At 38.5% G+C, this 11,414-nt stretch overlaps 1 pseudogene across 1 annotated transcript; it reads right to left on the bottom strand.

The window, feature by feature from the left end:
- Positions 1–8,677: 8,677 nt before the first annotated feature.
- On the bottom strand, positions 8,678–10,325 carry LOC308633025 (transcriptional repressor p66-alpha-like; annotated as a pseudogene). Its single transcript has one exon. The product of its transcript is annotated as a transcriptional repressor p66-alpha-like (transcript).
- Between the last annotated feature and the right edge of the window lie 1,089 nt (positions 10,326–11,414).

The following is an 11,414-nucleotide window of genomic DNA, read 5'->3' as shown; positions in this document are numbered from 1 at the left end:
TTAGGCCAATTTTATGGGGTGAATGCATTGTTAGATTCTAAGGACTCTCTGAAATAAACAAGATTAGCACTGGCAATCTTTTTATATTTTCTTCACAAGCAGCAAATTTTGACAATAATCGTATGACTATCTGTTAGGTAAGAATTAGCCAGTGCAATATCACAGTGAATTTTAGCAAGAAAGATGATGTGAGATGTTTTTGTCAGAATTTTGTTTCTTAAGCTAAAAGACAATGAGTGTTAGTGAACTAGCTTTGGATTCCTTTAGTCTCTGCACTTGTACTCAGTGAGCTTCCTGTATTCAGTTATTTTGTTTAATAAGTAAACTATATTTTTATAATAAATTCCAATAGCACAATATTTTATAGCAATTGCTTTCAATTATTTCATCAATAAAGCTAAGTCCCTAGATTTCCTGTGAAAAATTATGCATACTTTATAAATTTTCCTTGTTGTGGATGATTCATAAGATAGACATTATAAAAATGTGCTTTCTAATTTTGACATTTTATTCTAATAAGATTGTCTTTTTTTCTAATTATTGAATATATCAAGATTTAAGAAATCTTTTTTAATATATATATATATATATATATATATATATATATATATATATATTTATTTATTTATTTTTTGGTGGACACAACATCTTTGTTTGTATGTGGTGCTGAGGATCGAACCCGGGCTGCACGCATGCCAGGCAAGCGCGCTACCGCTTGAGCCACACCCCCAGCCCCTAAGAAATCTTATCTAGTAGAATAAATGTTTTAAATTGATAATCTCAAATTAGAAAGAGTATTTAGTTCCTCTGCGTCAACAGAAACTTTTACTTGTGAGTCTGCTTGATCTGTTTTTATTACATATGCACACTCTCATAAAATTGTGTCAAGAAATAACATAGCTAACATCTATGAACTATTTTTTCTGTAACTTTTGTAGCATGTTCTTTGGGAATGTGCCTTGTCTGCACTTGCAAAAGGGCTAACTTGTCATTTATTAATGGAAAAAAAAATCACAGAGATACAAGTGATCTTTGAGATCATTTGGAGAATTTACACCCCCTTTAATTACTGCAGGAGTTACATTGTGGTATATCTCAAAGATGGCAATACATGTCCTGCTTGAATATGGTCAGTAACAAAGAGCTCACTGCCTAAGGCAGCAACTTGCATTCATGGACAGCTCTTATTTTGTTGAGCAAAATCAGTTCTTCCTATATTTTAATCTCCTGAATGCAACATAGCTATATAGAATTTTTTTCTCTATTACATTTGAGCTTGAAAATCTCATGTGCCATGGTTTCCAGACCCTGTACACTTCCAGTTATTGTCACCTAAATAGTTTATCCATATTAATCTTTATGTGTAATATGCATCTAAATATGATCCAGGGATGAGAGGTGGGAGGGAAAGGGAGAGAGAAGGGAAATTGCATGGAAATGGAAGGAGACCCTCAGGGTTATACAAAATTACATACAAGAGGAAGTGAGGGGAAAGGGAAATATAATACAAGGGGGAGAAATGAATTACAGTAGAGGGGGTAGAGAGAGAAGAAGGGAGGGGAGGGGAGGGGAGGGGGGATAGTAGAGGATAGGAAAGGCAGCAGAATACAACAGACATGAGTATGTCAATATGTAAATCAATGGAAGTGTAACTGATGTGATTCTGCAATCTGTATACGGGGTAAAAATGGGAGTTCATAACCCACTTGAATCAAAGTGTGAAATATGATATATCAAGAACTATGTAATGTTTTGAACAACCAATAAAAAAAAAGAATAATAAATAAATAAATAAATAAATAAATAAATATGATCCAGTGTATGGTCCCACTAGGAAAAGACATCTCTGTCTTTTAAGCAGATGTTCTTCTTGTCTAAAAGATCCTGGGATTAGGCTCCTTTTTAATTGTGGAATTTATACTTGTCCCTCATGTATTTAGAGTTTGCACACTTCTCTTTTGGAGGTTTATGATTGGATTGCTAGATCCTTGTTTCAGTGTTTATTTTTCAGCTTCTTAGGCATGTGCAAGTACAAGTTAAAAATTTGTCTTTAGCCCTATTGCATATATTTTTTTAAACTTTCTTATTTGTTTGTTTATTTATTTATTTATTTATTTATTTATTTATTTATTTATTTATTTATATGTGGTACTGAGGATCAAACCCAATGCCTCATACATGAGAGGCAAGTGCTCTACCACTGAACAACAACCACAGCCCACATATATTCTAAAGACCTCTTGACACCATTTAATGTAACTGAAAAATACTATCAAACAACAACAACAAAACACTATTAAATCTTAAAGATGGCTAGTGTTCTTGTTGCTTTTAGATATTTCAAAGAATTTTGTTCAGCAATAATATGTAGATTCATTATTTTTGTGGTTAAATGTGTCTTGCTTTTATGTAAGCTTCCACTTTCCCAAACACCACACCATTCTCTCAGAGCGAAGACAGGCATAATTGCAAATTTTCACAGCATCATGGGAAATCCAGAGTTACTGAGAATTCCAAACATTCAACTTGACATTTAGCATATATAGGTGAGACCTATGTGGAGCCAAATTTGGGGGAGAGGGAGGGATAAGAAAGACTGCGAGAAATAGGTGATATAAACCTGATATTCTTGGGGAATCCATACATAAAGAAGTTCATGAGTAATTCAGTTTCACAAGTACTCAGTTCATTTTTGATTACCCTAAAAGTTGAAAACATCGTAAGTCCAAATGCATTTAGTATACCTAATGTACTCAACAGTCCAGCCTACCAGTACAGTACAAAGCAGAATGTTGGTTGTTTATCCTTATGATGTTCTGGTTGACTGGTATATGCACCTTTGCTGTCACTGCATGGCATCCAAAAAGATTATCATACCACATATGATTAATTATGGAAAAGGACAAAATTCAGAATCAGAAGTGTATTTTCTACTCAATGTATATCACTTTTACATTAATGTAAAGTTTAAAAAACAAGTCAAACTATCATTATGTCCATGCCAATCTCTCTCTACTCAGGGGCACTCGACCACTGAGCCACATCCCCAGCCCTATCATATATTTTATTTAGAGACAGAATTTCTTAGTGTCTCATTTTTGCTGAGGCTGGCTTTGAACTCAAGATCTTTCTGCCTCAGCCTCTGGAAATGCAGGGATTAGAAGTGCAAGCCCCTGCACTCAGCTTATATTAAGTTTAAAATGTTTAGCAGTTACTCACTATCATATGTTAGGCATAACTCTTGTGAGTATTAGAAATATAGATTTGCATCCATGCAGAAAGACTGTTCTTCATCTCCCACACTATCTTTATTCATAAACGATTAAATTGTTTATTTTACTGTTGTGAAAATTCAGAACCAAGACAAATAGATTAAATAAAATTTTTGTTTACTGTAATTTTAGTGTTGATGATGGATACAGGGGCAATGAAAACATTACAGAAGCAAAACATGTCTGGAATAAATGAGGAGAGATAAGTAGGAGATAGGTACTGAATATCAAAGTGCATATCAAACAGCATGAAAAATGAAGTTTATGCTTAAACTTAATGGTATTCTTTTGATCAAGAAGAAAAGAATGCCATCCTTCATGTTGGACAGGGAACAATTTATTATTTAGATGTTTTATATTATATAAAGGTACACATATTGCTTTCCAAAATGCAATAATTTGGTCCCAGATTACTCATCAGGATGAAATCTTAGTTTAAAATAAAATAATTTTGTTTCCACTTACACTGAATTTTTTTTTACTGGAATAATTTGCTATGATGAAGGTACCTATTATTTGTATCCATTTTTTTTCACATTTATTATATGGTAAGACAACAAAATATCCAACTTATTTTGAGAGTGCTTCTTAAACTATTGATTGAGAAGTAAAAAAAAAAATTCTTCAATAAGGGAAATATAAACAAAACCAGTTTAAAACTTTAATTTATCTTGTATATCAGATATTCTCAATTTCATATGAGACATATTTATTCCCAAGGAAAAAATGTACTTGTTTAGCTTAGTTAAATATAATACTATTTATTGAGTGCAGCTTTAAAACTGATAAGCAACTTGCATGATGTTATCCCAAAACTTTATAAAATAAGTCTTCTCCCTGTTTACACATAGGTACAATCCCTTTCCTCTACTCTACTGATGTCTCTTATATTTTAATGGTACTCCCCCAACACTTTTACTTTTTTGGAGGGGTGTGGGAGGAGTATCAGGGATTGAAGCCAGGGGCACTTAAACCTTGAGCCACATCCCCAGACCTTTTTATTTTTTACTTTGAGAGTGTGTCTTGCTGAGTTGCTTAGGGACTTGCTAGGTGGCTGAGGCTGGCTTTGAATTTATGATCATCTTGCCACAGCCTCCTGAGCTGCTGGGAGTAAAGGCATGCACCACTGTTCCCAGGAAGTATATTAATTTTTGCATACTCACATAAATGCAGAAATGAGTAAAAACTAAGATGCTAGTCATTAAAACTTTGATATTTCTTTGCTTTCTTCAGATGTAGGTTGTTTTGTGAATATTTGTAGATCCAAGTCTCTTTTAAGTTCATAAGTAGTATTGCCATATTTTTAATAAAATAATGGAATTCTTTTTCTTAATAAAATTTGATGTAAAAAATAGAAGTATTCAAAATTACTCAATTGACATCAGAACTGTCAAAAGTACAAAACTGAGTACATAATATAAGTTAGTCAGTGTTAATTGTATTGAACAATTAAAGGACTCAGCTGGGTGTTGTGGCACACACTTATCCTAGTTACTCAGGAGGCTGTCACAGGAGAATCACAAGTTTAAGGTCTACCTCAGCCACTTAGTGAGTCCCTGTGTCAAAATAAAGATGGATGGTGGTAATGGGGATGTAGCTCAATGATAGAGTGCCCCTCAGTTCACTTTCCTGTACTGAAAAAAGAGAACTTGAAGGGATCTATGTTTCTGTTTCTATCTTAAAACAGTTTCAGTTTGTTTAAAACAGTTCAAAATCAGGTACAATATTTATGCTGCTATGTACATTACAATAGTCAAGTTATGGAACCAGCAAAGGTGGCCATCAACATAAGAATGGATAAAAATATGTAGTATATATAAACAGTAGAATTCTACTCAGCCATAAAGAAGAATGAAATCATGGAATTTGTTGGCAAATTAATGGAACTGGAGAACATCATGCTAAACAAAATAAGCCAGACTCAGAAAGTCAAGTGTTGAATATTTTCTTTTATGAAGAAGCTAGAGAGAGGGAAAAGGAATTCAAAAAGAAAAATAGAAAGGAAACCAATAGATGAAGTTGCTTGAGAGGGAGGGAGAAGGAGAGCATATGGGGACATACTAGTGAACAAAATCTAACAAATCATGCTTGATTTGTATAAATGTACCACAGTGAATCCTGCATGTATATATAAAATTAATGCATGATGTGTGCATTATACACACACACACATATGTGTGTATATATATATAGGTACATATATATATATATAAATATATTGCATTAATTTAAATAATAATGATAGAAAGGACATCAATAGGAGAGAGCAAGCAAATCAGGTGTACTCTGGAATGAGATTGATCAAATTATGAGAGTATGAATGTGGCAAAATGAATTGCATCAATAAATAATTTAAAAGAAACAAAGGCCACTATAAAATAATAGTTTACAACTGGAATGTCCTCACATGTCTCTGGAAATGACACAGATGTTTTGAACACTTTAAAAATCTTCATATGTGTCAGTTTAAAAATAGATTTATTTTAATTTGAAAATGAAAGAAATTCAATAATCTTAAAAATATTATAGAACTAGGTAACCGTGGCAAACAATTATGTGGTTGTTGGCCTTGCTAATGCCCTTTAATACTTGGTCTTTTGTAGATGAATGGGGAGAATATTAAAATTTGGGTTGTTACTCAGTTATTGTTGAATGAAATAGGAGCTGTAAAATAACAAGTTATGAGAAAGCATGCTACTGTTTCTGAGCTTTTAAACATAACTCACCAGGAAGTGACTCTAGCCTGAAAAGTGGCATTTCTAAACTTGGAGTTGAATGTAGGAAATTTCTTAACTCAGATTGAGTTGCCTACCTCTCTAGACACTGTTTCTTATCATGGGAAGTCCAAGGACTTGATTATGATTACAAAAAGTTCAAATACTGTATTATTGAGTACCAAAAGTTTAAGAACCAAAGGTGAGGAGAATGATGGATGAAGTGGCAAGCTGAGTCTAGGGTATGTGGACAGTTGTGCTAAACTAATGCTTATGCTCTCCCTCTGTCTCTTCCCTCCCTTCTTCCTTCCCACATTTAAATCTCTCACTGCAGGTGTTTCAAAAATTTTAAATGATTATTAAGCATCATTTTCAACGTTCCTTGTATAATTTTCTATTTTTATTTTTCATTTTTCTGGTTTCAAAAATATATAGTGTTTCACCAATCAATGAGATAAGACCTTGAAATTTTAAAAAGAGAATAATTATCTTGTTAAGAGCTCTTTGAATCCAAGAGCTCAAAGGCACCTTAGAAATCATTCTTTTGGTTGTATCATATACTTTGAAATGCCTAATCACTTTTCCTCCACCTAGGTACAATTTTATTTGATGATTCAACTCAATCTTAGTTTATATTTCATTTTAAAAAATACCATTTCATCAACTGTATTATAAGTTAATGTTAAAGATCAGTTTACTGTAAGATTCAAATATGTCTCTCTTTATAGATACAATCACATCAGAACTTTCCTTGTGTTCTATGGTGAAACATGTTCCAAATTAATATAATAGTATTTAGCTAAAGATAAAAATATTCAAAATGGAAATTTTAAAATTATATGGATGGAATGAGTTGCTAATAGATGATACAGTAGGTAATTCCTTAGCATCACCTGGATGAATCAATTTTTCATTTATTATGAACATTTTTCCTACAGAGAGGATGTGTGCCTAATCATTTCTGAATGATTCACAGCTAAACAGAAATATGGGGAACTGGAACCAAAATTTTAGTCTTCAGTAGATCAGAGGCCTGTCTCATTAACATATTTTTCATAGATATGTTGCTGAAGTTTATAAATAGATGCAATTAAAGGCTACTATTTTTTGAAGCATCATAAATTTTGTCTTTGTTTTATATAAGTATAGTTGCAGTTTATTTTTTGAGGGGGGTTAAATGAGCCTTTATTGGAATGTTGTAGCAGTTGTGTTTGGAGAAGGTTGCCCTACAGAATAAGAATTTTAAATTAAAGTTCCTGAATTCATCAGTAGGAAAATTAGCTGGAAAGGAACTGGGGAATGGTGGTGCCCAGTCTTCTTGTAGGTACATAGATGTGCATGTACATGGGATACCCTCACTTGGGCAGGAGTGGCCCAGCATGTGGTAGACACAGAACAGCTTCCACCTTTTCTCACAAAACCAATTTTTAAGGAGAAGGGCAAGAAATAAAAAGAAAATAAAACTAAAAGCAGACCTCATTCTTTAAAAAAAAACAACATTTATGTAGGTTCTAAAGGGGAATAGTGAGAGAAAAGAAGTCTGAAAGCAGACCCTGACAGCAACCCCCAGCTTTAAGGAAAGGTTCTAATTAATCCCAAGTGGAAATCCTTATGTCTGAGTGAAAGCAGCTCGCCACATAGCTGGACAGCACCTTCCAGCTTGGACACACCTGTGCTCACTCACTGACAGGTGCACATGCCAGGGTGGCTTGAGATTGTGTCCATCAAAAAGATAGGAAAAGAAAAGGAAAAAATTAATAAAATAACCAAAACAACAATAACAACAAAAACCCCACAGCAGCCCTCCCCACTAACTTCCTGCTCAGGCTCCTGGGTGTGGTTGCCAGTTGATTCTCTCTTCCCTGATTTGATGGCAGCATACCACTTTGGGCATCCCTAGGTCTCTGGCTGGGTCTGGCTGCAGTTTGTTCTGCTACTTGTGGGAAGTCTGGGGGTCTCAAATGAGCAGCAATGGAGGCTTTCAGATAAAGCAAGAGCCATGTTGGGTGTCCCTGTGTCCATCAGTCATCTGGGTTGAGCCAGCCATCTCTGCTGGGGGGCTGCAGCACCATTAATGAACCACCTTCCAGGGTATGGGCCTGGTGGGACTAACACTGTGCATGACAGGAACCTCTGGACCTGCACGGTTTACTTTAAACTCCATCATCATGAGGTGATTAGGAAAAAAAACAACAATAAAAAAAACCCCACTTCAACCTATAGGTTGTCATCAGTAGAGGCAGTCGAAGACTGGGAGCCTAAGATGGGGAAAAGCAAAAAAGAAAATGAAATGCCTTGCTCGACTTCAGAAGCTCTGGGTACCAGCCTTGCCTGAGTGTGTCACAGTGTCCAAGATGAACTGCCTATGTGTGCCTACAGGGAGTGGAGGGAGAAGGCCAGAAGCACAGCCAGCTCCCGAGGTCCACTTTTCTGCTGGTTTTGGGCAAACTAAAGGCAAAGAAAGAAAGGTAGGAAGCCCGCGGAAAGGTCCCTCAGTTCTGATCCTTGCCCACCATGAAGCAGCACCCCTCTCCCCAGCTGTGATGAGGCTCTGCAACCAAGGACTAATATCTTGCTTCAGTAGCAGCATGGCCATCACTTGCTGGCAGAGGGCAGTGTGGTGTGTCCTTTTAGACCAAGGGCCAGGTGGGAGGGAGGAGGGAGCCTGTCCTCCACTGGGCCTAGCTCACACTATTTCCATGTGGCCGACTGGGGTATGGAGCATGGTGGGATCATGTGCAGGAGGTATTTTTGCTGGTGGTCCACAGCAGAGGACGTCGTATGAAATGCCAAGCTTGGACTGACAAATGTCAGGGTCCTGCCTGTGCTCAGGAGCGTTTTCTTCCAGTTGGAGGTGACACTGCCCTTGGCAGCACCTGCAGCTCTCTAGGAATGTCTGCCAGTCCTGCTGACCAGGGTTGTGGCCGAGGCTGTGTTCTGCAGTTTGGGTGACTGGCTGAATGTGTGCAGTACACCATGGGGTGTTGTGGCTGAGCCTCAGGACAGCTGGCTGGAGGCCTGTAGCACAGCCCTGTTACTCCAGTCTCGGGCCTTTATGAACCTGCTTCAGGGCCAAGTGGGGAGCAACAGTGGGCTCAGTCTTCGTGGTAGTTGTGGGGGCCCTGCCTTGTTGCAGGAGGTGCTGTTTAATCTCTTGCTCCTGTTGCAGAGCCTTCACAAAGGCAGCCTTCAGGCGGCTAGTATGCTCCACCTTGAGTGCCTTCTTCTGGTTGGATGTCGTGCAGTTCTCTCACATGATGGCCCTGCCCTTCTCCTCCCGCTAATGGCATGTGAAGTCTGTCTTGCACTGTGCACACATGTAGGACTCCCGGGAGAGCACAGCAGCAGCTGCAGCAGCCGACATCCTGCCTGCTTGTGTCTCTAGTAGGTTCTGCACCACCTCCTCCAGGCCAAGAAGGTATATGGACTCATTGTTGGCAGCACTTGGTAGGAAATTCATCTCTGGGGCTGGGGGATTGGGGGGGGATCCCCAGCAGTGTCTTGTCTAGTTGTTTGCCTACTGCAAGCTTGGCGGCCGCCTACCGGCTGGCTGGAAACTCATCAGAAGTAACCACAGAAGCCACACTGGTAGGGGTGGAGTTGGCCTGAGAGGAGGCAGCTGTTGTCCCCTTCAGTGATGCTGGGGTGGGCTGTAGGAAGTTGACAGCAGACTGGTGTTGGAGACGTTGGCGACACGGATGAGGCCCTGCTGGATAATTCTCTGTCCCTGAATTTGAATTTGCACACTGGGCACAGAAGCCGGGGATGGGGGTGGGGAGCAGAAGAAGAGGCAGTGGCCCTGTGGTGGAATGTTGCTGGATGTTATGGATTTGCTGGGACCCCATGACGAGTGGGGGCATGACGACCTGTGAGCTCCCCTGAGGTCCCAGCTAGAAAACACCTGTTGCCTGCCACGGACCAGGGGTGGCGAGATGACACTGCCAGACATTCGAGTTGAAGAGGTCTGAAGTGATGTCTTGACAACGGGAAGGTTCTGAATGCCTCGCACGAATGGGGGAGGCATAGTCGCAGTGCTCCCAATGGAGCCCCTGGGCTTCTGGGAAGTGGCTTCTTTTTGTATTTGACTCTGCTGCAACTTTTTCAACAATACAAGCTTTGCTTCTTCTAATCTTAGCTCTCCTTTTAGCTGCTTGATCATTCTTTCTTGTTCTTCAGGACTACTTTTCAGGAGAGCCTAAGTGCTGGTCTCCTTCAAGGCTGTCTTGGTCAGTACATTCACCCTTGGGTTTGAAGGTTGCTTATTGTCAGAGAGCACAATCACATGGGGGGAGGGGGGTCTCCTTTCAGACTTCATGTCACTGTGTGAGGTTCACATATCCACTGGGCTGTCACTCACCAGCCCCTCACCTCTTCACATTGTGGTGGCCTCTGCTGCCCTCAGCAATCCTTGGGCTGGACCTGCTCCTGGCTCAGGTGTCACTCTTGTGTCTCCATCAGAGTTGAAGTCTGAAGCTGACGATCTTCTCTCCATTTTCATTTTCTTGCTCTCCACATCATCCTCTATAGGGTCTGGTTCAAGGGCTCATTTCTGATTTAGTGTTCGGCATGCTTCCTCAGTCATTCTAACGTGCTGCGGGTCCTCTGGGCAATGCAAGGGTTGGTGGGGTTGCGGGGCCAGGCGGCGGAGGGGCCAGGGGCGACAGGCCACGAGTGTTTGCTATGCCAGTGGGGCAGCCTGGGGCCTGTGGCGCTGCTCCACCCGTCTGCCTGCCCGCCAGCGTGGCCGGCCAGATCTGCAGTTCATTTTTTGAATAGTGGATATTATTTGATTGCAGATGCAGACTTACAGATAGCCTGATCCAGAAGAAAATAATCCTTTTAATATTATAGTAAGAAAAATATGTGACTTTTTAAGAACATTGGTGTTTATATGGTAATTATGAACTTATACCCTTATTGACTGGGAACAAAGTTTGCATTTAATTGTTATTATTGTTTATATGAATTATACAACATGATATTTGTTGGTAGATAATGTTATCTTAATATATCAGTTAATCCTTTGGAAAGTAATTATTTATTTGATGATGATCTCTTAGCAGCAAGTATCCTGACTGCTGTTTTTTTTTTCTTGTTTCTTAATATAATTCCTGGCATGTAGCAGCTACTGAATGAATGTTGAATGTATGAGTGAATTTAGAGAGGCTAGTTTTTAAGTCTGTAGCACTGTTTATATCTATTCACTTAATAGTGTTGGATTTCTTCATTTGATATATATAGTAATATATCATAATCTTAATAAAGAGTAATTTAGGGTATCTCTCCTATTAAAGAATGGATATAAAATTTAGATTATATTCATTGTTGCTGATAAATACCCAGATGCAAGCACAGACTGGAAGTAGTTTCACTGTAAGTAGTTTGCCAGTCACGAAAATACTTAGTTATGGTGCACCAAATTGTAATT

This window comes from Spermophilus citellus (genome assembly GCF_964194105.1).
Source record: "Spermophilus citellus genome assembly, chromosome: 13".
Lineage (NCBI taxonomy): Eukaryota > Metazoa > Chordata > Mammalia > Rodentia > Sciuridae > Spermophilus > Spermophilus citellus.
This window is presented reverse-complemented; position numbering and strand designations above follow the sequence as displayed.